Below are 27,508 nucleotides of genomic sequence, written 5' to 3'. Positions count from 1 at the left end.
GCTACCTGTCTTCAAACCACTGTTGATGATAAAGCATTTCTCGAATCTAGAATAAAAATCACTAGTATCTTCATCCTGTTTCTGTTTGCATGCTGAGATTGCATCCCAGTCTTCCTTTTTCGTGGCTAATAACCTTGGCAAAACCTGAATCAATAACTCTGGTAATTCTTTACATTTATCTCCAAGACCGGTACCTGGTACTCGTATCTTATCTTCAGCTTCTAGAACTGCCCAATCGATCTTTTTCTCTCCCACCTCCCATTCTTTTTCCTTGAGTTTCTCATATACCCCTGCGGGCAACAGGACCTTTAGCATTTTAATAATATCTGGATACGTGTATTCTCCCATACGGAGCATGTCTTTTAATTCTCGATGGAACCCTGCTGGATCTTTGTCGTGACAGGGAATTAATTTCTTCATCTCTAAGAGTTCCATCTTTGTGATAGGGGTGTAAACAAATACTCGTTGCATTTCACCAGCCGGTGTCCTAACTGGATGTACTTCTCGTAACGGATGCTGTCTATCTATGTAAAATGGTTTATTTTCTGGAGGTGAGACGTGAACAAAATGCGGGTTCAGAAACGTTCTATACTTGTGGCGCTGTTCTAGAATGACTCTAATTAAATCGGTACCTAACCCTTTCCATTTATACTGGAGTAACTCGTTCAGAACATCATGTAACGGACCTGGATCAGAATGTTGTCCCTCATACAATGTAATGAGGTGCTGGATCATATACATACCCACCAGTCGCTGCTCGGCTGGGGGCAGTTTCAGAAACATTTGTGCCACTATTTCGTCTGGAAAAGTGGTAGAATCAGTAATCCATCGGACTGCTGATCGGACTAGTTCTTGTTCATGCATAGTACTAAGTTCACTATAACCGATACGTGATTTCAGAATGTGATCGGTAGCTTGAAATACTTGTTCTAGAGAACCCTGTTCTGGTGCTGGATGATGAAAGACTTTCTTGTGTTCTAGGCGTGAATGTCGGTCTGGAAATCTAGATTTACCTACATACGCTATTCTGGCGGTATTCTCGTCTTCTGCTTCTTCAGTATCAGAGTTACTTTCTTTCTCGCTTACTTGTGCTGTTTTGCGTTGCACGTGTAACCTTATTATTTCTTTACGTATTTTCTTGTACATACTCTCTATACTACTGATGGTCCTGTGTTTACCCTCGGCTATATTATCACTCCACCTTGTCAGAACTTTCATTTTGGTCGGATCTTTAGTCGGACAATCTTGTTCCCTTATTAAGCAATTGATTAGAAACTTTAACAACATGGGCTGGGTCTCAGCTTTCCTGAGAGACATGATTTCGCCAACACTTTCTGGATCTTCTCCAGTACGGATGAAACGATACATTCTGTCTAGATCTTCTTTCATATTCGGTAGGGTGGCCAGATACTCGGTCACCCGTCTTACACGCAATGAATATAAAACCATATTGTCTTCGCCTGGGACTGGATCATAACAGCATTCGGTAAGAGCTCGCCTGATGTCTGCAACGGACTGATATTTGGGCGTACGCTGTAACGCACGTTCATGTAACTCGACTAACCCTATACGTTTATTTGGCGGCGGGGTGCCAGGAGGACCTCCTCCCGCGGCCCCTAAACTGGAATCGTCGACTGATACTCTTCGTGCTGGTAGAGTGACTGATGTAGCGGGAACTTGTACTATGGGCTGGACCGGGGGTACCGTAACAGGTGCTGTAACAGGTGCCCCGGTGGCTGGAGGAACAGGAATTACGTTATTTACAGGAGCTGGCGGAGCGGGATTTGCATATTCTGGAACTGTGTCGTCCAAATAGGACGAGAGATAAATATCAGCTGCGGTCGGTTTGTGACGTAGCTTAATCGAAACTAATGGCGGCGGAAAATTACATGGTGCTTCCGGGGTTGCTTTTGGCAAGCCCTCCGCAAGAAGAGGATACATACCCTTAATGAGGGCATTTCTCTGTCTGTCTGACTGTTCGGCTTTAACTCGTTCACCTACTTCGATTAATTCCCTTTCTTGGGCTCTTTCTGAGGATTCTCTACTTAATTCTGACCTTCTGATTTCTTTTTCTGTTCTTTTATGCGATTCTTTGCGCCATAACTCGATGGCATCTTTCTGGGACTGTCTGGCTTTCTTTTTCCATAATGCTTCTTCTACTCGCATGATGCATTCGGCATCCCACGTACCTGATACGGGCCATCTATACTTTTCCTCTAATTGTTTGGTGTACTCCACCCATAAATCTAAATACAATATGGCACTTATGCCATGCTTTTGATACATAAAATGACCTGGACTGTCCCTAGGCGGGACAGGAACTGCTTCTTCTAACAGACCTTTTCTAGTTCTTAGCTGACGTAATTTTGAGAACAGAGGCATGACTAGACTGGAGTCTGGACACAATACAATACACAAGGAACACAATAATTACTTGAAAGAACAATTCATTCATACCACGACATTGAAAACACATGGAATAACATTTAAAATAACAGTTCGGACAAGATACTACCTGAAATACTGAGAACAGAACACATGAATTTCCTCGAGAACAGAACTTACTAGAGCAGACTAGATGCACTGCTGAAACAGTACGAAAATTACCGGTCCCATAAAGAGACACGTCAGGACCCGCATCCACCTAGGTGGACACTTCGTGTTGGATCTGTGTACCCAAACCCACGGACCAGAGACAAATTAATTGACCCTGTCTAGATACTACCCCAGCAACGGTACTCACCGGGCAGCAAGAACGGAAGGCCTCGGACTGGACTGGACTGCTACGACGACGGACGGACGAACTTCGGACTTCAGTTACAGGTGGGCCTCCGGATACCTCGGACCTTGGACTCTCGGCTTGGGCTCTGGTCGGGACTCGCCGCGTTCCTCCACCGCCTTGTCTGGATGCTGGACCGCAACCTCCGTCTCCTCCGTGGACCTGAGGGATACTTGAAGCAGAAATATCTGCCGCTGCGCAGGATGGTTCCGTCACGGCTGCAGAGGATCAGGGGGCTTGCGTGGCTTCTCCGGCGCGTGGGGAAAGGGCAAGTCCCTATTCGGGCGCCATTATGTGGTAAATAAATAATTAATTACCGGTACTATTTTTGACTATAATAAATAAACGGTTTAGCTCAATAAATAAGAGTCAAGATACGAGGTAGCTAGAGTATACAGGCTTTAATCAAGCATAACGGGACAGGAACAGGACAGCCTGTACGGGGATGGGATGGCAGCTGCCTGGGGCAGGGACAAAGGAATGGTAACCAACTTTTAATAACAGTGCACAAGTATACATAGTTAAACAAAATACATAGCATTCAGTACAGTAGGCGTAGCAGTGGGCGGGGTTTGTAGCAGTCGCGAAAGATAAGGCATGAAGTAGGTGTAACAAGAGGTGTGTACAAGGCGGATACATAGACATGTGATGCAAACGTAACAGAATATGTCATAAAAGGGGTGGAAACATGGAGGGGGCTACCTAAGGAGCCGGGACCTCTGACCTAGTGGTGCGCGCAAGCTGGCAATGACGTGTTACCAGGAGGAGCTGGGGCTATGACTTCTGCACTAGAAGAGGAGACGAAAGTCTGGAGTGTCAGAGCGACATGTACCTAAAGCCTATCTAGTATCTAGTGTTTAGGGAACATGTTGATAGAATCCAAAAGTTATCAGGGCAAAGGCTAACAGACATTAAGACTGGTGCATGCATAATCCTATATGTAGTGTGTGTGTGAGGAATATTCTATGAATATTAATACAGTATTTCTCTTACATGGAGACATAAAGGCTAGACCATGACGGAAACTATTGATGCGATTCAGTAGCTTAGGAATGCAGAGAAGGAGGGCTGGACTGATAACTAGAATCATAACATACTCTTGGCAGACTGAGAGGCAGAGCCAGGCCGAGCCGGGCACTGTGAGGCAGTAAGTAAGTGAAGGGTCAGGGATACAGGTGGGGGCTGTAGGGTTCAGGAAACAGGAGCTGAATCTGAGTCCGGGCCCTTTTGAGGCCTAGAAACGGGGACAATTCAATGAATTAACGTGCACACTGTAAAACGTGGCAACATAACTTTACATAGGCCTAATATTCGTTGTATTCACGAAAACTGGAAACTGGCATACTAGAGATGGACACAACTGTAATTGCGTCTTTAATCGATCAGAAGGGGAATACATGCATATCGATCATGCACATATAACATAACATGGGGAACACGTAGGCACATATAACATGGCAAAATTTACTTTTCCACACAATGGACGGACCACAGCTGCGTCCACTTCAGCTTCAGAAGGACCACGCTCCACCATCACCAGCAACAGGCTCCCCGCAGAAGCTGGAACAAGATCACGGCAGACCAGCTCACTACGTCCTTGAGCAAGAACCCTCCCACCAGCACAACGAACCCCAGTCAAGCAGCCACCAACCTCACGAAATGGATCAGCGACTGCGCAGACGAACTCGCCCCGCTGAAGACCCCGCCGAGCAGACCCGGCAGCAAGAAAGCCCCATGGTTTAACGACGAACTCAAGAGCTCCAAGAAGAACTGCAGAGCACTCGAGAAAACCTGGCGCACAGACCCAACACCAGACAACATGACTGCCCTCAAGCTCGCCACCCAAAAACACCACCAGCTGATCCGCGCCACCAAGAAAACCGCATTCAAGGAACGACTGGACAACAACGCACACAACAGCAAGGAACTCTTCAACATCGTGAAAGAGCTCTCCAACCCCAACGCCGGAAACAACGACATCACCCCTTCGCAAGACCTCTGCAACTCCCTCGCCTCCTACTTCCACAACAAGATCGCGGACATACACAACAGCTTCAGCACTCAACCAAAGCACGCCACGACCGAACCACCGCCCCCCACCACCACCCTCCGCGCCTGGACCCCGATCAGCACTGAAGACACCATCCGCACGATGAACTCCATCCACTCCGGATCTCCGACAGACCCCTGCCCTCACCACGTCTTCAACAAGGCCGACGCTGTCATCGCACCCCACCTGCGAGACATCATCAACACCTCCTTCGACATCGCCACCTTCCCGGAGAGCTGGAAGCACGCCGAACTCAGCGCTCTACTCAAGAAACCATCAGCAGACCCCACCGACCTCAAGAACTACCGCCCCATCTCGCTGTTCCCGTTTCCGGCCAAAGTCATCGAGAAGACCGTCAACAAGCAACTGGCCGCCTTCCTCGAGACGAACGGATCCCTCGACCTCTCGCAGTCTGGCTTCCGGGCCAACCACAGCACCGAGACCGCCCTGATCGCAGCCACAGACGACATCCGAGCTCTGCTCGACAACGGAGAAACAGCGGCCCTCATCCTCCTGGACCTCTCCGCGGCCTTCGACACTGTCTGCCACCGCACCCTAGTACAGCGCCTCAGCAACGTCGGAATCCAGGAGAAGGCACTGGAGTGGATCACCTCCTTCCTCACCGGAAGGACACAGAGAGTCCGCCTCCCCCCGTTCAGATCCGAGGCCACCGAAGTCATCTGCGGCGTTCCTCAAGGCTCCTCGCTCAGCCCAACTCTCTTCAACGTCTACATGAGCCCCCTCGCAGCCATCGCACGCCAGCACAACCTGAACATCATCTCCTACGCCGACGACACCCAGCTGATCCTCTCCCTCACTAACGACCCCGCCACCGCCAGAGCCAACCTGCACGAAGGGATGACAGAAGTAGCCAAATGGATGTCGAACAGCCGCCTGAAACTGAACTCAGACAAGACGGAAGTCCTCATCCTGGGATCCTCACCCTCCGCCTGGGACGACTCCTGGTGGCCCCCCGCCCTGGGCAGCGCACCCAAACCAACTGACCACGCACGCAACCTGGGCTTCATCCTGGACTCCTCCCTCTCCATGACCAGACAAGTCAACGCCGTCTCCTCGTCGTGCTTCCACATCCTGCGAATGCTACGCAAGATCTTCCGATGGATCCCCACCGAGACCAGGAAGACGGTCACCCAGGCCCTCGTCACCAGCCGTCTGGACTACGGCAACTCCCTCTACGCCGGAACCACCGCCAAACTCCAGAAGAGACTCCAGCGGATCCAGAACACCTCAGCACGACTCATCCTGGACATCCCCCGCCGAAGCCACATCTCCGGACACCTGAGAGACCTGCACTGGCTCCCGGTCAACAAGAGAATCACCTTCCGGCTCCTCACCCACGCACACAAAGCCCTACACAACCAAGGACCAGGATACCTCAACAGCCGCCTCAACTTCTACGCTCCCACGCGCCAGCTTCGATCGACCAGCCACGCCCTCGCCGCCGTCCCCCGCATCCGAAGAGCCACCACAGGAGGAAGGTCCTTCTCCTACCTGGCCGCCAAGACTTGTAACTCCCTTCCGACCCACCTCCGCCTGACCCAGGACCACCTCGCCTTCAGGAAGCAGCTCAAGACCTGGCTATTCGAGCAGTAGCGGACCCCCCCACCCCAGCGCCTTGAGACCCTCCGGGTGAGTAGTGCGCTATACAAATGCTCTGATTGATTGATTGATTGATTGAGCCAGCACTGCGGAAAAAAACGGGGGAGCAGGAGAGAGGCCGAAAGGCAACACCCGAAACAGAGAAAGGAACCCATCCACAGCAAACCACAGGAACTGCGGACCAGCCGGACGGATGGAACGTGAAAAACGAGACAACACCCAAATCCAGGGAAGCCAAAAAAAACACAAGGGGAACATCCGACCAGTGGCACCAAATGGTATAAAACCCCCGGGACTCAGAACCATGCAGAAAGGAACCAACGGGCGCCACGACCAAGAACAAAGAGGAAGAGGAACCTTGGCCCCGCTCCGCCACTGGAACCAGCACAACAGCACCTAGAGACAAAAACAGACCGACGCCCAAAGAAGGAGGCAAATGCAACACGGGTCAAATGACAACGGAGCAACTGTGAAAACAGCCCAAAAAGGGGGACGGCCCGGAAAGGAATCCGGAAAACCAAGAGCGAAGACCGACAGGAGCCACCAGTCGGAAAGCAGACCGGACCAACAAGCCAGGAACAACGGATCCAAGCCCCCAAAACCGTAACAAAAACAGCAACGGAGACAGGGAACCCACCGCCAGATGAACACCAGGAGTGGAACACAGACCCAAAGAAAAAGAGACGCAACCGCAACCACCAGGTCACAGAGAACCCCCTCCCAGGGTGCAACAATACCCAAAGCCCCGGACGACCAACACTCAGGGGCAGCCGTAGGCGCAACAGAGGCCGGGAACCAAACAGAACACAGCCTCCCCCACCCCCGACCACGAAAAAGGGCAGAGAGGAAGACAGAGCACCACCACACAGACTGTCAGTAGAGGGAGCCAAAAAGCCAAGGAGCCACAGAAAAACAGATAGTGGACCAAGACGCCAGTGCCACGTCAGCCGAGGAGAAGACTCAACCCATCAAGCCAAGGCAGGAAGGAAGGCCCATAAACAGCCAAACTCCACAGAACCCATGAGAAGGAACAGTGAATTACAGGCCGAACAAGAGCCAGCACGCACCCCAAAAGAAGAAGCAACACTTGGAAATGCAGGAAAGCGAGAGACAAAGTTCGCCAGGCGAAACCGCCATCCCAGAAAACGCAGAAAACCCTGCGTATCTGCCACAAGCCATGCATCAGACAGGATATCCAACAGGACAACATGGAAGGAAAAGGTCAACCACCACAGAAGAAACAAACTGTGTGGAAAAACCCCACAACATCCAGGGATCTAGAGCCACAACCCAGCATCACCCTAATAAAGACCTATCCTCAGGACAACGTACCACAGGCCCTGGCAGCGCAGACTGGGCAGTCAATACTAACAACTGTGTAAAAGCACAGATTGAAACTTTATCAACCCAGGTAATTGGACAGCATAGGCAGGTCCCGTGAACACCAGCAGCCCTTCACAGCATTCAGCGCAGCCCCAGAATCTGCAAAAATGTCATCCACCTGCAGAACCAGGAAACCATGCCGCATGGAAACAGCCCAGGCAGGCACAGGTGAGGACGACCCTTCACACATGGTGAGCGAACCCGAGCAATCGAACCAAACAGGAACTCACCACACAACAAAGGAAGTGCCCAGCAACCTCCAACCAACACTGCCCCCAATCACCAAATCACACAACGTGAGACCGGTGAAAAGAAAGAAAAATACAAGGGCAGCCCTGTAGTCTCCACCCACAGCCCCAGGTCAAAAGACCATGACCATGGGGGCCGGACGCTGCACTAGAACCACAGTGCCGTGACGACCCGGGACCAGGACACCACGAAAACTCCCCGCCCCAGCCCAGCACATGAACGGGGAGAGTCCCTGACCCCAGAACAGGAGCGCGGCTGACCGGGGACCGGAGCGGCTGCGCAGAGAGAAAAACACACAGGAAACAATGCAGAAGTAAAAAACTGCAAATGAAAGACTCCTGTGAAATTAATACAGTAAAATAATGCAGAAGCATAAAACAGCAAATGAAACACTCAAGGCACCGTCCTGAAGAAAAACAGAAACAGAAACAGGAACCGGGAGCACCAGCGTTCTGACCGCCGTCGGAGCAGAAAAAAACAGTCATGGCGGTAGGTGGGAGGGGCTTATGTAACCTGTGAATACTGGCGTTGTGATTGGCTGGGTGAAGGCAGGACTGCCTCACGTTGTAAGGACTGGGACGGGGAGGACCCATGAGGGGGTAATGTGACACTGTTTTGTTTTAGGACTTTAACATCCATAATAAAACCGGCTGTTTGGTTGTTAACACCCCCCTTCAGGTGAACCTATACTACTGTTTTGTAAATAGACATAGGCCCAGATTTACCAAACGGTCAAACAACGCAGTGCAACAACCAAAGTTTCTTTTCTAAGTTGCGTTACAGGGAAAGAGCAGGAAAGCAACCATACCTAGAGAGAAATGGCACATTCCTGCTCTTTCTCAGGAGCTGGCTAACGATCAGACAGCCGAGTGTCACGCACACACCTTTGCACCACGGGGCAAAGGTGTTTGCATGAGTCTAGGATAGGCGTTGTACCAAAATCTATGCTTAGAATAGCTATAAAACTTTTTTCAATTCCAATGTGTGTTGTACAGTGCTGAACACATGCAAAGTGTGAAAGGTTAAAAGAAATAAAAGCATTCCTTCAATTTAACTCCTGCTTTAAAGTGGAGTTAAATTTTGGTGCAAAACCTTGTCTATTATTGTAAATAAATAGCAGTGGTTTGGCTAGAACTTTTGCCACCTGTGGTGTTTGGGACATTTGCCGCCCTGCGATGACCACAGGTAAGAGCGGGGGGCGGCACTGCCCCCAAAACTCACGCCGCCTGGGGCGAACCACCTCCCCAACCAACTTGCTACATCACTGGTAAATTGGGCTTTGCACCAAAAACCGTTGGTGGTTGCATGAGTACTCCCATGTATCAACCATGAAACACCCCTGTAGGGAGCTGGATCTCTATATATTGAACTAAAATGAAATACGCTGTGCAGAGAGCCCAGGGAGACCCACCTCGATACACAGAGGCATAAGTAGATAATATTATATTTGTGGTATTGTGGGCTAGCAGTTAGGCTTATTAGAGGGTAGTGGTAAGCATTTGCTGTACTCACAGAAGCAATAAACGAGACACATACTCAAGAATAAATCTGAGACCAATTTTCAAAAATAGCACAGATTACGATATTATTTTTAAGACCAAGAACTTCGTTCACAGGTAAGTACTTTGTTAGTTATAATTATTCAAAGTTCAGAACATATCTCACTGTTGTGGCAATTGCACACAATGAAAGTCTATGGAGAAAAACACAAAAATGCATTTAAAATCGTACAGTTGGCTCTAAGGGGTTCACCTTTGGGGTTTTGGGTAGAAGAAGGCTAAGGTCCAATGTTCCATTGGCAGCTCATCAGGAGCGTCCTGGATTCGGCCAGGAGCAGGGTGCTGAGGTTGTTGGTAGCTGGTGCGCTACAAAGAAGGGGGTCACCTCAAAACAGGCTGCACAAGAGGAATTACAGGTAAGCAGAGTGAACACTGAAGGAGGAATCGGGTCACAAGGGCCTCAGGACCGTGGGAGCATAGCTGGTTTGTCGATATCCAGGCCGGGTGAGGTGGATGCAGAGCAGATAGGTCAACGGGGCTCTGCGTGTCAAGATGGTCTTTGCAGTCCGGCAGGCAGGTTATAGGTAAGTCTGGGTGGTGAACTCCGCTCTGCTTGTGGAGTTTGCGGAGTTTTCCGCACTCCACATTACGCAGAGCTCATGGAGTTCTGGAGCGGAGGTTTTTTCCTCGCTTGCGTTCATCAACGTCAAGTTGGCGAGCGCGAGGAAGGAAAATCCTCCGCCCGTTGAGATTTCTCAATGCGGGCGGTCAAATTTCTCATTTTAGTGGTCGCCTATGTCACATTGAGAAACTGTCCGTTTGCGTTGAGAAAGCTGCTAATGGAGTAAAAATCTACTCGAGCGGCAGAAATGAAGCAGCGCACGCTTGCGCTGTGCATGGTTCCGTTCGCGATGATTTCACAGTGCGGACAAGTATCTGACACTGAAACTCACTGCAAACGTCATCTATCTAACGCACTTCGGCGCTTGCGGAGCTCTGCGTAGTGCGGCAGATGTTTTTTTGCACTTACGCGAAACTCTGCGAACTCCACCCAGGCTTAGTTTTAGGGATAATTCTGAGAGATTCGGGCAACTCACAGAGTAGGTCTCAGGGATATCGATGTCCCTTGATGGGTGCCTGCTTTCTTGGTATTTGGAGTCCAGATTGGACTATTCATCTTGGTGTCGGTTGCAGATGGTCCGGTGCCTCAGGTATTGCTACGGCATGGCTCGGGTAGGTCATGGTGTCCTCTTACTTGGTGTGGGGACAGATCTGACCCTCTGGAGCTGGTATACCACTTCTGGTTTGGATGCTGTGTTGGAGTCGCTGGAGAGCAGCAAGTCGGTAAGCCAGATTCGGAAGGTTGAGGGCCTGTGCTTTGCAGGGGAATAGTTCCTCTACTCCAAGGGAGTTCTCTGGTGGCAAAGGGCAGGTATTCTTGGAGACCTCACAGCAGGAGGAGATAGCACACCACAATGTGTGAGTCCTTGGAGTCAGCAGCTCTTATTTGCCTGATATTTTCCTAGACCCATCAAATCTAAAGTTCAGAGTTCAGGGGTGACACCTAAATACAAAATTTAGGAACAGTACGTCGGAGACAGGTAGCAGCCAATGATCTACCTACCTTTATGGGGTCTACACCCTCTATGCGACCACTTCCTTTGGGAAGTGTGCACAACGCTGATCTTAATTGGCTGATTCCCTATCTAACTAGATGGAGGAAACTGAAAAGTGGCGTCCACATCATCTGTCCCAGCTTAGCGGTAATGTTTGTTGCATGTGGGCCCACCGCCTAATCTAAATAATTTTTCCCCTATCCTCCTGCCAAATGTGGAGCCGTACTGGAGGTTGGCATCCTCCACTATCTGGCGGTGCCTGGATTGTATTTCAGAGCCAGCATCGCCTTTGAAGCTTCCAGCCTTGGAATGCCATTCTGACCTGGAAGAGGTGTGAAGCAGGCATTGATCCTGGCCTCTGAGTGCACAGGCTCTCACCCCATGAGGTGATAAACATGTCTGGGGTGGCAGGCTGGCTAAGGCTAGTCAGAGACCATACCAGTGCTTGGTAGGATTTCATGGGGCGCCTCTAAGGTGCCCTCTGTGCCCAAATATTGATAAGTCCAATACTGTCATCAGTGTGAATTATTAGAAGAGATGTTTGGTACCAAACATCCCTGGGTACTGTGAAGCCATCATGGTGCTGGGGAACACCTAATAATGGATGTCCAACCCATGTACTGTCTATGGCTTCTCTGTGTACTTACAATATTCATCAATGGACTTAGATATTGTAGGGTCATATCTGCTCAGCAGATAGGACCGCACATGTGATATTGTGCACCCTGCCTAAAGGCCTGTAAGACCTGCAGTGCAGGGTGATTTATCTTTACCTCATGCAGTATCTAGGGACATGACACACAGGGATGTGTGCCATGTCGACTCGTCAGTTTCCTCTGCACCAATACACACAGCCTGCAATGGCAGTATTCATGGTTTTGGTCAGGGGTCCCTAGGGTAGCACAATTTTTGCTGCAGCCCTAGTGGACCCTTTTCAGTCTCAATGTCGTGGGTACCAGAGGTACCATTTACTAGGGACTTACAAGGCTTGTTGAAGTTGTGCTAATTGTGGCACAGTTTTAGGGAAAGAACACTGGTACTGAGAACCTGGTTAGCAGGGACCCAATGCACCACAGCCAAAGTTGCATTAAAAAGCAGGCAAAAACTGTGGGGAGTGGCACTGCAACAACAACCCAGTTTCTCACAACCCCCTTGATGCAGAGTAAAGCAAAACACCTCTTATGCTGGAAAGTAAACCTAACAAAACATTTACACAGGTCTGAATCACTTTGTGAGGCAAACCCAGCAAAAGGTTTGTAAATACGGCCCATACTGTTTTACACCATGTGTCCTGACTTCGCCTCTGAAGGTGCTGCTCCAGTATCGTAAAATCACAATCACAGAGCTCAGCAGGGAAGGTATCAGACATGTTATTTTATCCTTGTTCCTGGGACCTACGTTGACTGACAAGTAGTATGAAGAGAAGAGTACTAGAGTTGCCTACTAATCAGGATAACTATTCAATCTGCAGCAGAACCTTTCCCTCTATGACTCTGCAAAATAGCTTAGCCTAGCAGAATGTGGTGTGAATGTTGTAGCACAATTTTCTTAAAAAAACAGATAGCAAGATTATGTGTAGTGCATGTTTTTGTTAAAATAGCACGTGCAAAAGGAGAAGGTCAGTCCCCTAAATGATAAATAAAAACCCAAAATAAGGGAGAATGTAATAGCCCTATAAATGCTGAAAAACATGTTCTCCTAAAGGCATACCCGGATACCAGAGCACTCATGTTAGAGGAAAACACGATTTGCCTGTAATAGAATATCTAGAAAACTAGTCTAAGAAAAGACCACTTTTTGGAATAAACAACCCAATTTTTTTTAGTGCTGCTGCTGGTCTCTGACTCTGTGCACTTGAACTCTGCTAATCATGCCCGTGCACAATCTCTGATCCATAAAACATGTTGAACTTGGCTATATTGTTGATTGGCACATGTAAGTTACCTATAGGTCCCTAGTATACGGTATAAGATGTACCCAGGGCCTGTAGGGTAAATGTCACTAGTGAGCTGCAGCACACATTGTGCCGCCAAGAGAGTGACAAAGGTAAACATGACTGCAGGCCTAGCCCCAGTAGCCTAGTTGTGCAGATTTAAACTCCAAATTCGACCTGTTAAAATAACCACTTGTGACAGGCCTAAATCCTCCTTTTCAATAATAATAAGTCATCCCTAAGTATGCCTTAAGTGCCCATAAGGGCATGATATTTGAAAGAATATCATGTAATATCATGTAAAGTTTTAATGATAAACATCTCCTTACAGAGAAAATGCCCTAAAAGCTATTTTTGCTGTAGCAGTCTTTGCTGTTCCATATGAAAGCATATGGATATTTTATTAATGTTAATTAAGTTATCTCTGCTTAGGAACCAGATAAAAAAGTTAATTCTTGGACTTTTAAAAATATTTATTACAAACCCAGTTGATTGGTAAAGTCAGGCTTGTAACAAATATGTTTCAGAAGGTACTTCTAAAAATGTACCGTTAGCCTGTCTAAAAACTCTAGAAGGCAGAGACAATGTTCACAAGGAACTCATTATTCATACAAATTAAATAGTTATTACAGCAGTTAATGTATCCTTCTTGACTGAAACAGAGCAGACAGATATAGAATGAAGCCTAAGCTCAGTAAGGCATAACAATATTTTAACAGGATTAAGCGTTACAGCCCACAGGACAACACTTTTTGTCTTAATTTCAGCTGAAGGGAGTGTTATTTATTTTGCATACAGTTTTTTAACATACAAAAAGGCATAGAAAGATTTTTTACTGTCTGTATATTTACCAATCTAATCCAATATTTCTTTATTTCAGTTATTCCCCATAAAAGAACACACAGAAATATGTACATACAGTAAAAATGATTAAAAGAAAGTTAAAAAAAGATAAAACATTTAATCTAAGATTATTCATTTTAGGTTTAAAAAAGGATAAGAAAGTCAGTCAACTGTCAGTATCTTGATTTAAATTCTTAAGAACGTTTCTCCTGGCCCGCCACATAGAATTCAGGAAACGTGAAACTGCAAAAACTATGTGGAAGTCTGTGTTACATTTTAAAATTCTAAATGCTTCCATTCAATGGGTTGTACATAGATTTTTACACAATTGGACAAGCCATTTTTGTCTTATTAGATGATATCCCGGGCAAAAGAAGAACACGTGTAGATCAGACTCAACACACGTGCTACAGGTTGGACACCCATTTGGATTACCACCAGACAATTTCCAAGTAAAAACATGCAGGGGGAGACATTTTCACATTTGAAAGTGATTTGTGACCCCCAGTGAAGTAACCATAACCAAACCAGTGGAGTATAAAAGGCGCAATTGAAGAACTTGTGGTGGTGGTTATTGGTAGATAAAAAAGGAGCCAATTGGAGATGTAATACAATTTCTCCAAAGACTCTTATATGATTTGTTGAGGGCTCTCCCTTTTCATTAGCCAACTACGTTTCGACCCTCTCGCCATACAGGGTCTCTTCAGGACACAGATTCTGGGAACAAGTAACAAAATCACGGTGCCTCAGTAGTGGGATCCTTGTTGATAGATTCCTGGGTACTTCTCAAGGTAAGGATACTAGGAAAGTCAGAAGAAATTCACAGTAAAAGAAATTACAATTGCAAGCCGCCCCATCGCGTCTGGCTGTAAACGTTGCCGGTCTCAGCGCCCTGCAGCGAGAGGATTAGTTCTCTGGCGGTCAGGGTCTTATCCGATTCCACGCTTCTGGTCTCATGGTATTGAAGCATGACCTTCAGCCACTTAGACCACTAATGAACTAGAAAGGCTCTATTTCCAATACAATTGACTTCCACTGCTACCTTCACCATCCTGACGATCCTGGTATATTATTGATAGTGGACCTCTAGTGATTATGACGTGCTACCCTTATCTGGGTTATTACTCAGAATTAGGTTTTGGGCCTACAGTAATTGCTGTGTCATAATTACACCAAGAAGAGTAGATAATTCTTGGTAATAACCTCATATCACACATGAAGATGCAGTGTCATCCTGGAAGGGCCCAAAAGCCACCATAGAAGGACACTGAGGATGGCACTCTCAGCCAATGCTATGCTTAGGCACAGTATAATGGTATAGAATCATGCCTTTAACCTGCAGCATAACTGGCCCCTACTCATGACTCACCTCCAGAATCTCGACATCCCAATTTCCAAATGCCATCCTGCTCCCAGATTTGTCAATATCTGGACCCCACAACCTAGTTGGAGTTGAATAATGAATCTTTACCACTCCTCCCAATCCAATAGGCTAGTTAGACAGTTATCAAATAACGATATATTGTCCCTTCTTGACAATTACAATCTTGCTCCTATTGACCAAGTGATACCTGCTGAAAAAAATCAGACTATCATTACCCACCCTCTCAGGGAATGCCACCCTATCTCCAGATATATCAATAACAAGAACCTCAGACAAGTACCCATCTCAAATTCAAATTCAAATGCAAAAATATCTTTATTAGGGCATTATACAAAACACCATAAAAGTACAATTAAAATTGCTAAAAATACCTGTATTGTTTGTAAACTGTACAGCAGCAAAAAAGAGATACAGAGGTATTCATTACGGATCATTAATCCCCCATCTGATTCCCCCTCCTTCCATCCAATCCTCTAGTTTCTCTGAGTTTGAATGCTAGTCTTAAAAAACTCATAGTAGAGAGCAGGGTCAGGGTGTCTTGGGCCATTTGTAAGTGTAAAAGAGCGACCTTGGCATGTCTAAATTTCAGTTTCTTCAGCAGACTAACTAGATAAAGGCGTCTGGGCAATGAATAAAAAGGGCACAGTAATGCAAAATGAAGGGTATCTTGCGGAGATCGATGATCGCAGCCGCAAGAACCGGTTGGCTAAAAAAAATTGGTAAAACCTGCCGGATCAGCTAATAAATAATATAAAGGTTGAGCCTAAAACGTGTCATTCAAAACTAGTTGTGGGCATTATGTATGAGGGCTAAGTACGGTTCCATTCCTACATTGGACTTTACTAGGACGTAGGCTCTAACTGACTGTTTGCCCAGTTCCCTCTCTTCTCTTGAGGCTGTTTTGTAAGTGATAAACCTCTTCTTCACACTTTCCTTGTCTCAGCCTTCCATTCCGGTCGGATTTGGGAATAAAAAAATTACCCATCTCACATTTTTCTACTATTACCACCAAAGCATCCCATAATGCGCATGACTAAACTGTCACTTTGCGGTGAAACACGCGGCTGACACTGCTGATCTTATACTTATCCCCAACCTTGTCATCCTTAAATTCACTGAAACCTGATTGAATGATTCAATTCTGGACATACTAGTTGTAGTAAGTTAGTCCAGCTAGGACAAGGTAACATAGGACATGAATTATAACGCAAAAATACTACACTAGTCCCTCCTAGTCATGACATCATCGGACTACTCCATTCGGGTAGTTCCGGTGATAACCTAGACTGTAAACACAGGTCTACGATAACTATAAATCAAACACACTCTATTGCTCTTCCCTCTTGCGAATATCTTAGAATCAACATGACCATAACTGACAACTCTACATGCTCTTTCCACATGATTTACCACCCTCCCGTCAACAACCACATATTCATCGAACAGATCATGGAGAACAACTGCTCCAATAATGAAGAGCGTAGTAATCAGATTCTTCTTGGCAACATTATCTTACACTAGAATAGCACCAGAGACCCTCTGGTTAACAGTTTTTAATTCTTCCTACAGGACCTCAACCTTATCCAAGCCTGCAACAGCCTCATCCACATCAAAAGGGTAACCTTAAATTAAATCATTGCAAAAGAAAACATCATTTACATTGAATCTACTCTACTTTGTGACTGGACTGACCACTAAAGCATCACCTTCTTCATATCTGAAAGAGCAATTATCTCAAAGAGCCAATCTGCAAGGGCCAAAAATAGGTCATAGACACCAGCGATATCAATCCACTCTCTCTGTCGACTATTAGTAACTGCAACCTGATTCTCTCCTCCAACATGCACGACATTCATGACCTCACTGATCACTACTTGAACTCCACCACAATTATCATGGATGGCATTGCCCTGTTACAACTAAAGAGATCTTTGTTCAAAAGATCAAACCCCTGGTTCAGCTTTAATATAAATGAGGAACAGGTAGCCCTCAGACTAGTTGAAAGAACATAGAGACACACCTATCTCTATCTAATCTCAAACTACTCAGAAAAAGACGGAGCGCCTACAACAGGAACATTCAAAACTCAAAAGCAACATATTTTCAAAATCACTTCGATACAGCAATTAATCGACTATAAAAAACAAACAGATAAAGCAATGCCCCATTTTCAGACATCAAAACCATATCTATTTGCAAAACTTTTGCCTCCTGAGGTCCATAATTGTCAAATAACGGCAACCCCCTTTGGCGAGCATGTATTTACTAGTTAATACATGAATATTCAGGCATTGGGTTGTTGTCACCAATCCCTGTCTGAAGCCATACTGGACTTCTGTCAAGATGCCCTTATCCATGGCCCAGTTTTCTAGTTGGCCTAACAGTACCTTCCCAACACCTTAACTCTGAAAGCCATTAAAGATATTGGACGACAACACAGTGGATCACCTCTGTTCCCCTGATTAAAGTTGGGGACAATAATTACCCTGGACCACAACTTGGGAGAACCAACACAAATCACACTATGCAGCACGTCCACCAGGATTGGAGCCCAAAAATCCAGTTTACTCTTAAAGAGATCAATCGAGACCCATAGCTTTATTGCTTGGCCACCTTTCCACAGCAGATATAACATCTTCGAGCTTCACTGTTATCTGATCGTTGCCCCCTGGGCTATATACAGCATTTAGTGAGCTGCCATTGTAGTGAGTGAAGTTGTGAGAATCACAACATTGGTAAAATAGAGACCAAAGCATGCTCTGGAATGATCACATCTATACTAGTGGCAGATTTGATTGCAAAAAAAGGGCATTTGCTACTTGTCAATTAGTTGCTCCCAGGCCTCCCTTCTGTTGTTCTCTTTTCTTACCCAGACAGCATCCTTTCAAAGTTTCCTGCAGGTTCTGACTTTGGTTGTGTCCCTAGGTGACTTTTGACTGCTCCTATCAGACTACTATGTGCTTGTGCTAAAAACTTAAGCCTATCTCAAATTTCTCCTTCTTTTCCTCAAAGAGTAGGGACAAGAGCACCTCAAAGTCAATATCCCACCATTTACACTGTACACCATCATTTATGATGTATACAATTGGGAGAACCACCACATTTCACAGCGTTGTTGATATTTGTTTATTTGACAGATTTGTATAGCGCATAGCTGCCCCAGAAACGGGGCGTCCCAGCGCGACCACAGACCCTTAACAGGAACCCCAGGAAGAAAAATGGAGAGTTAAACAGGGAAAAGCCAGGTCTTTATGGCTTTTTGGAAACCAGGTGGTTCTGGATTGCTCTGATGGAAACAGGGAGCGAATTCCAGAGCTTCGCCGCCAAACTGTTAAAGGAACGGCCCCCAGCTCTAGTTTTCAAAATGCGCGGCATGCAAACCAACGCTTGATTAGCTGATCTGAGAGGACGCTGTGGCACATAAAACTCTAACAGATTGGCCAACCCCAGAGGTGCCTGTAGGGTCAAGATCTTATGCGACACATAGAGAGACTTAAATTGAATGCGCTTCTCAACAGGCAGCCAATGAAGTTTCCGGAGCACATGAGAAACAGAACAAGATTTCGGAAGGGCCACCAGAATATGAGCTGCTACATTCTGTACTCTCTGCAGATGCTTAATGCTGGCCTTGTTAGCGCCCAAATAAAGGGAATTGCCACAGTCCAGTCTGGATAGAATTGACACCTGGACAATGGTTTGACGCACGTTAGGGGGAAAAAAACAGCAATGGTTTCAAGCCTCGCAAAAGTCCAAAGCACGTCCCTGCCACAACTTTCGATTGGATGTCGAAAGTCAGGCCACTATAAAACCACACTCCCAAGCTTTCACAGCCTCCTTGGGGAGGGGGGCAGGTTTGAGGCGATCTGGCCAACACTGCTCGGACCACAAATCCCGATCCTTCCAAACAGTAAGATTTCAGATTTACTGGCGTTCAACTGCAAGCAGTTTACCGCCATTCAGTCCGCAACCACTGAAAGGTCCTCCTTGAACTTATCCAGATTGGTATAGCATTTCTTAAAGAAGGCGATCACCAATTGGGTATCATCAGCATATGACAACAGTGACAGGCCCCTGCCTTTGGCAACTGCAGGCAAGGGGTGGACATATATGTTGAACAATAAGGGGTTCAGGACTGAGCCCTGCGGCACCCCCTGATGCAAAGCAAACTCCTGTGAGTGAAAAGGAGGCACGGAGACTTGGAAGGACCTCCCCTACAAAAAAGACCAAAACCAGTTCAATGCCGCATCCCTGATGCCAATTTTCTGCAAGCGCCTTAGAAGTATCGAGTGAGAAACGGCATCAAAAGCGGCACCTAGGTCCAAAAGGACCAAGACCGATGAGTCCCCGACATCCAGTCTCGCCCGGATAGCTTCCATCACTACCAGCAGGGCGGACTTGGTGCTGTGGCGTGTGCGGAAGCCATGCTGTGATGGGTCCAGGATGGCATTCTGCTCAATAGACTTAGAGAGAGTGAAATTCACATAGGATTCAACCAGTTTCGGCAGTAAAGGTAGCTGGGAAATGGGGCGGTAACTGCCCAGCTCAGCTGGGTCCAAGAAGGGTTTTTTAAGCAGCGGAATCACTTTTGATGTCCAGCGGGGAAATGAGAGCATGAAACTGGCGAAAATGGGCAGGTGTCAAAGGATCGGCAAGCGAGCCATATTTAATTATCAAACAGAGGGACTCAAATTCCTTATGTGTCAGGGGAGGAAAAGATGATAGGCTGTTTCCCACCAAAGGACTGATAGCCCCCGGATCCGCCGCATCAGCAGACAAAGTCTGGGTAGGTAGACCAACGTATATCTTCTCGACTTTGTTCACAAAATACCGTGCCAGCTCATTGCACTGATAGTTCGAGGAAATCGGGGAAACCCCCGTATCCCCTGCACTCTTCCTGCCCTTAAGCAGGGAGAAGATCGTCTTAGCGGATTGGTACTAGCCAAGATTTTATCGGCCATTAGATAGCCCTAATTATACTAAAACCAACGGATTGTAATCACTTATGTGGATTGTTATGATTGAAAACCTGTGCACCCTCCTCGCCCAAGCCTTCGATAATGCAATGTAATCAATCAAAGGCCCAGTAGCCCTTCCCATATATGTAGCCTGTCTAGTATCCTCATTGCAGGAAAGGCCTAGACTAAGGATAAGATCATGGAACAACAACAATTTATTTAATATATCCCTGCAAAAATTATGTTCAAAGTGTGATTGGTTTGGAAATTCCTTGTCTCCTTTCTCACAGTTGTTGGAAACAGGGCACAGTCTCAAGTTGAAATCGCCTCCCCATAATATAATGTAGTCTTCATTCACTCCCGCCAACGTCTTGCCAAGTGCATGAACCAATGACTCCATAATTAGAGCGTTTTTGCGGTCAAAATTGTTGCGGTAAAAATGAATCAAGACAACAAGTGGCAACCCAACAAGTGACCCACAAATTATCTGGAAATGGACAGACTCCATATGAGTTTTGGATATCCTATTTGGTGTGGTGACATTTAATAGAGTTAATAGGCCAATACTGTGGTACCAGTGGTATAAACCTAGCAAAAACTATTTTCATGTATATTTGTCCAAGAAGACCATGTCTCTTTTAAACACACTATCTGGTGGTCGGCTATGAAGATTTTCCAGTTATTGTCATTACATTTGCTCGCAATTCCAGTAACATTCCAGAATAGTAGAGATAAATTTGAAACTGCAGTAGCATTGCTTGGTCCACATGACAGCACTGTTCCTGGGTTGGAATATTGTGCAGGGGTTCCAACTCTCTGGTTGGAAGATCAGTAGTGTGGACTGGTATTGGGGTTAGTATTGGCAAAAGGTCTGGGAAAGGATACTTGTTAAATGATCATTCGCGTTTTCTAGTAGTTACTGATGCCCGTACCGTATTTGGGGATTCTATTGTTATGAGGCTGATTTAATTTTGTCTGGTCAACCCCTGAGTGGGATAACCCACAGAGTCTGATAGTCAATCTCACCCTTGCATTGACATACTCCAGTCAGTCCACCTCTTGGAGGGCAGCAAAATGATTCCTTGCTAGGATAGTAAATAACCTTCGGTTTGCAGGGTGAAAAAGGGTAGAACAACTGCGGCGTTTTGCCTGGGTCGATAAAAATTCCCAAACAGGACCGGCTGTATGTCCTCTGAGGGGCTTTGGGGACCAGAAGCCTATGTAGAATGTGTCAACGTGTTGCATATCATGAAAGTTAGTTATGATATAATTGCCTCCTTCCTTTTTTAGGCTGTTGCCAATCCAGAAAGTCTTCTGGATGCCTATAATTGCTCTAGCAAGCACATCACTGTTAAAATTCCGAAGAGACTCATTGAACCAGTGAGTCACCGTATACTTTATTTGGGATTCCGACTCAGAGACATTTCATTTAGGCTTAAAGGAGGGACATTTTGTAGTATGATCAAGTATGGAGTTCAATCGAGGGATATATGCAAAGGTAAACAATTCCTTTTCGAGATCAGGAACAAGATCTATGTCTGTAGGGGGGAGGGTCCTCTCTTTGGAAACCAACTGTATCCTTGACACTAGATTATAGTGTTTCATGCTCCCATTGTCCATGCTGCTGTGCTGGTTTTACTAATAGGGGGGACAGTCACCTCATGTCGACACAAACATTTATGGTGCTCAATGGGAATAGGTGGCTATGTTGAATGCATACAGTAAGCTCCCTCAACGTTTTATTGATACTCTTGAGAACAGCCAGTACAGGACTAAGTATGTCTGTGCTAATCCCTTCCAGTTGGTTAGTGCCTCTAAAGGATATTAGTGTCACTTCCATTACCCATTGCGGAGAGTTGCACCTATGCATGTAGTTTGGGTTTTTCACACCCAATTCTAGTTTCAATCGGCAAGAGCTCAGAAACTTTCTTCCCACAGACCTTGGGTGCGCACTCCAGGCAGGTGTTGCCTTTCTTTTGTTTTGCTTGGAGGGGAACCTGTTCCATCTGTATTTGGAGACCTACCAGGGCAGGTTGGAGGTGCCTGTGATGTTGTTGCGATGTCAAGGTCTCCCACTTACACACATGGATTATTTGGCTTTAAACCACTCTCACCTACAGCCCCCCTTAAACGAGATATTGCTTCTGCATTGGCTTCTACAGAATAGGGTACATAATCACTGGCTGTTACTAATAGCAGGCTCTTTCTAGTTGCCCCAATCTCTCTTCCACACTCTCAATCTCATAGTCAATGGCATTCATTGCAGTGTTCAAATAGTTAGTAAAAGCCACCTGTCGATCAGTAGCTGGCGTAGGCTTAAATAACACTTGCCTTTCTGTTACCCATGGTACTCCAATGGTGGACACTTTTGAAATGCACAGGTGATGGCATTAGATTGTTGAGCCAAGACGGGTGGCACAGCCCTGCCTCCTCTGGACTCTGGCGGTCGCAGACAGGAATGCTCTTGGCTCAATATCTGCCTCAACGCATGCCCAGGCACATTCCTCACCACGGGAAATATCCAGTGCCTTTGCCGTGATTACATCCCCCTCCTGCTGTTCAGGGAAATCTGAGGGGTGAAGTTCCACCCCAGCAGGGGTTCCAACATCAGTGTGGGCAGAAGGAACAGCTTTGTCTGATGCGCACAGCGTCCTGTACCACAGTGTGATTACATACTCCTCCTGCTGCTTAGGGAAAGCTGGGAGATGAATTTACCTCTAGCAGAAATTCTAAAATCTGTGTGGGCCGGAGAAACATCCACGTCCGATGCTCACAGTATCCCGTAAGAAATATCTGGCACCTTCAGCGTGTTTATAGGCCCCTCTAGCTGCTCAGGGAGAGCTGTGGATGAAGTTCCACCCCAGTAGGGCTGCCAAAATCGGTGCAAATAGGAGAAACAGCTGTTTCTGATGCTCACAGCATACCCTATTTGACCTATCTGCTGCGTTTGATACGGTGAATCATGAAACTCTTTTGCACCCAGTAGAACACAGGATGGGTCTTTCCAGCATCATATTAAAATGGTTCTCATCCTTTCTTCACAACAGATCTCAGTGCATTCTAATCAATCACGCTCTTTCCTATCAGTCCACAGTTACACTAGACTTCCCCCAAGGGCCCACTCTCTCCCCCTGACACTGTTCAACCCATACATGGAGCCATTGACTGAAACTATTGAACTGTCTCACATCTCCTATCACATGTATGCAGATGACACTGAACTCTATATAAAAATGTTCTTGTCTGATGACATTACCACCCTTAATAGCCCCTTACCAAAAATGCAACTTTGAATGACTCATAACCACTTCAAACTCAAAGCCCAAAATACAGAATTCCTACTGATCTCACCACCCAGTATTACCCCTAATATCAAAAATTGGCTTCCACGTCTTACTGCCTTGCACTGTACTGCCCACATCATTGACTCAACTAAATTCTTAGGCATAATCTGGGACAATACCTTCTCAATAAAAAAGCAAATTAGTATCACTACCAGAGGAGCTAACCATGCATTAAGGAAACTTAAACCTTTCCTTCAGACGGAAGATCTTGAAACAATGATTTAAGCACTTGTGACATCCTAAAAAAGACTATGATGTGGTACCCTTGTGGGCCTCCGTAAAAGGAAAATTGCTCCTCTGAAGGCTACTTTGAGCGCAGCAGCAAGGCTGATCACTGGCTCAAAAAAAAAGAGATCATATCTCCCCTGACTTTCAATCTCTGAAATTGTTATCCAATGAGGATACTTCTTAAAACTGACTGCATGACCAGGAAATACTGCATCACTATACTCCCTCTTACCTGTCCCAGAAATTAACCCTATCTGGCAGAAAAAGAACTTACCAAAGCACAAGTTCCTTACTACTTAAGTCACAACAATTAAACAAGAAGAAAACCTACAACCAATCCTTGGCCCCTAAAATTTGGAACTTTCTCCCTCAGGAGATCAGATGTAACCCTTACTCATCCTTCTACAGAAGGAAGTAAAACTACTTCTCGCCCACAAACATCTTCCCCTTTGAGGCCATACCTCCCGCACCTCAAGAGCAATGCTTACCTACCTGCGTGTGGCTCCATTTATCATTCGTGTCCACATGTCCGAGATATGCGCTGGGTGTCCGTACCCCAACTGTCCACACACCACCCAAAATCTTTCAGACTCTACCCATGCCAGCATCTTGAAAGACCAAGGGTGCCTGTTCTGTTCCTCCCATTACTTTGACTTTATTATTTGCTTATGTAGCTTGTATCACATGCCCTACTCCACTTTTATGCTTGTAGCATATTGTTTCTTTTATCACATCCTGTCGTTAGTATTATAAAGTGCTCTGTCACACTAAAGGGTCTTGTTAGCTCTAAATAAAACTCATTTAAACCCTTCGACGCTGGCCCATTTCCGCCGCTGTGCGGTAAACAAACGAACAGGGCGGGGCCGTGACGAACCCCAGCCGTCGTCCACACACGAGCACCGCGGAGCGTGACGGCTGGGGTTCGTCACCAGCATGCAAGGGGTTAAATAAACAATTATGGCTCAAGATCAAAACCCTACTGGTATGATTTGAATTGGAAAAGGTCAGCACTTTCTAAAAACACAAATGACAAAATTAGAGATGACACAGTAAAGACAGATGAAAATGAATAATGAATGAAGGAATGTTAAGAAAAGAAAATCAGTTAACATGTGTTGCTACTGGCCAGTTCACAGCTTTGTTTGTAGAAGTAGAAAGGCGTGGAGAAACCCACCTTTTCTGAATGGTCGCACCTGATTTTTTTGTATCCCATTTATTCTTGCATTAGCTCTCTGAGCCCTGTGACACTGCTGTTCTGTGTCACAGTGTGTGTACTCTATTTCTGAAGTGGTATTGGTAAATTTTGTCTTACCTAAGTGGTCTTTTTAACTTTTGTGTAAGGCCAGGGTACACTGCTTAGAAATTTTTGTTTGCCATGGAAGTTAAATGACATAATCGGGTGCCACCCACATATATAACAAAAAATATGGCTGCCAATAGCACCACTGTGTGATCTGGCTAGGGTGCAGTTTGAAATCACTAAGGTGACAGATGAAATGGAAATTGCCTTGGTCATTGAAAATAAAATATTTTATATATTTATGTCACCCCTAAAGTGTGCCTTGAAAGCCCCCCACCGAGAAAACAACACTGGGTGTGGACTTCCCACAGTAAGGCCGAGCCTCCTTATCGTTAAGCAACAACACAAAAGCCAATACTGCAACTTCTTACAGGAGGAGTCACTCAACACAAAGAACTAAACTAAGTGCGAGAGGGGACTGATTTGTCAATAATTAATCTTATTTATTATTCACAATTTTTTGAACGATTTGTTGGTTAAAATTCACCAAACATTTCACAATTTATCAAAAGACAGACACTACGAAATACAATTAGCATAAAAATGACATTTACAAAGATTAGTGCACAATAGTGAAAAAGTGGAAAAATTACAAAACAACCATAGTTTATCAACATTCACATACAAATCTCACTCTCTCTCACCAACCATACTTACATACAGAAATATTTACAATTTCACAAATATCAATTTTCAAAAACACCAAGGACATATGTTTGATTAGTTAGTGAAACACTAACTAATCAAAAATATGTCCTTGGTGTTTTTGAAAATTGATATTTGTGAAATTGTAAATATTTCTGTATGTAAGTATGGTTGGTGAGAGAGAGTGAGATTTGTATGTGAATGTTGATAAACTATGGTTGTGAAACACTAACTAATCAAACATATGTCCTTGGTGTTTTAGAAAATTGATATTTGTGAAATTGTAAATATTTCTGTATGTAAATATGGTTGGTGAGAGAGAGTGAGATTTGTATGTGAATGTTGATAAACTATTGTTGTTTTGTAATTTTTCCACTTTTTTCACTATTGTGCACTAATCTTTGTAAATGTCATTTTTATGCTAATTGTATTTCGTAGTGTCTGTCTTTTGATAAATTGTGAAATGTTTGGTGAATTTTAACCAACAAATCGTTCAAAAAATTGTGAATAATAAATAAGATTAATTCTTGACAAATCAGTCCCCTCTCGCACTTAGTTTAGTTCTTTGTTTTGAGTGACTCCTCCTGTAAGAAGTTGCAGTATTGGCTTTTTTAATTGAAAGCCCCCAAGGCACAACACCAAATATATAAAAAAGTGGCACATTTTATATTGGAAATCGGCGCCTTCACAGTGATTGAAGATCTAAATGCTATTGTCACTGTGTAGGATAGGTTAGAATTTCCATAGACAGGCCTTACTTACTCTCCTTCTTTAACCAACAAGAGTGTTTCTGAATTTTTGCAAGATGTCTTTGCAGGTGAAGGAGATCATCATCACGCACAATGGTGTACAGTTTGTCTAGAAAGAGATGAAAAGATTTTTAGATTTTTCCAATTTTGTTTTTATTTTTTTATTTGAAAAGTGTTATAAAGCCCGAACAGGACACACAGGGCTATCAGAGCGCTGTAAAAAGTTGGCGCCAACAAGTTTACAAAACATAATGAAAGTAAATGAATTTACAACCTGTGGGAAAACATTCAAAGTTAAAGAGTAGGGGATATCAACAGTGCCTTAGAGCATGCAGGGTTAAAACATTGTACAGTAGAAAGAACCAAGAGGTGCAATGTAAATCAAAAGAAGGACAAGAGTGAGATAATCAGTTAGTGCAGTTAAGGACCTATCGAGGACTAGATAAAAAAACTGGTAAATACACACAATAAGGCATCACTGTAATACGTCAAGATTTAGGTTATAAACAAACACAAGAGCATGATCACAGGAATAGGGAGTTAACGTTCATTCATTAGTTGTCGTTTGACCAGTTTTTTAAAGGAATTAGTGGAAGAATGAGATCTGATCTTGGATGGCCAGGAGTTCCAGATTCTAGGAGCAAGACCGGTGAAAGCACAGTTGTAAGATATTTTCTTTTTGGATCTTGGAGGTTTCAAGAGAAGGGTGGATGTACTTCTGAGGTTCTGGCTGGAGCCCTATAGCTCAAGCTTATTTGCTAGGTAGTAAGGGGTATTGTAGTGTAAGGCTTTATGAGTCAGCCAAGCTATCTTGGGTTGGATTTTAGCTTCAACAGATAACCATTTTAGTTGCAGAAGGTCAGGGTAAATGTGATCATATTTTGTTGAGCCCGTTATAAGTCTAGCTGATGCATTCAAGGTAGCCCTGAGT

Source organism: Lissotriton helveticus, chromosome 4_1 (genome assembly GCF_964261635.1).
Source record: "Lissotriton helveticus chromosome 4_1, aLisHel1.1, whole genome shotgun sequence".
Classification (NCBI taxonomy): domain Eukaryota; kingdom Metazoa; phylum Chordata; class Amphibia; order Caudata; family Salamandridae; genus Lissotriton; species Lissotriton helveticus.
This window is presented reverse-complemented; position numbering follows the sequence as displayed.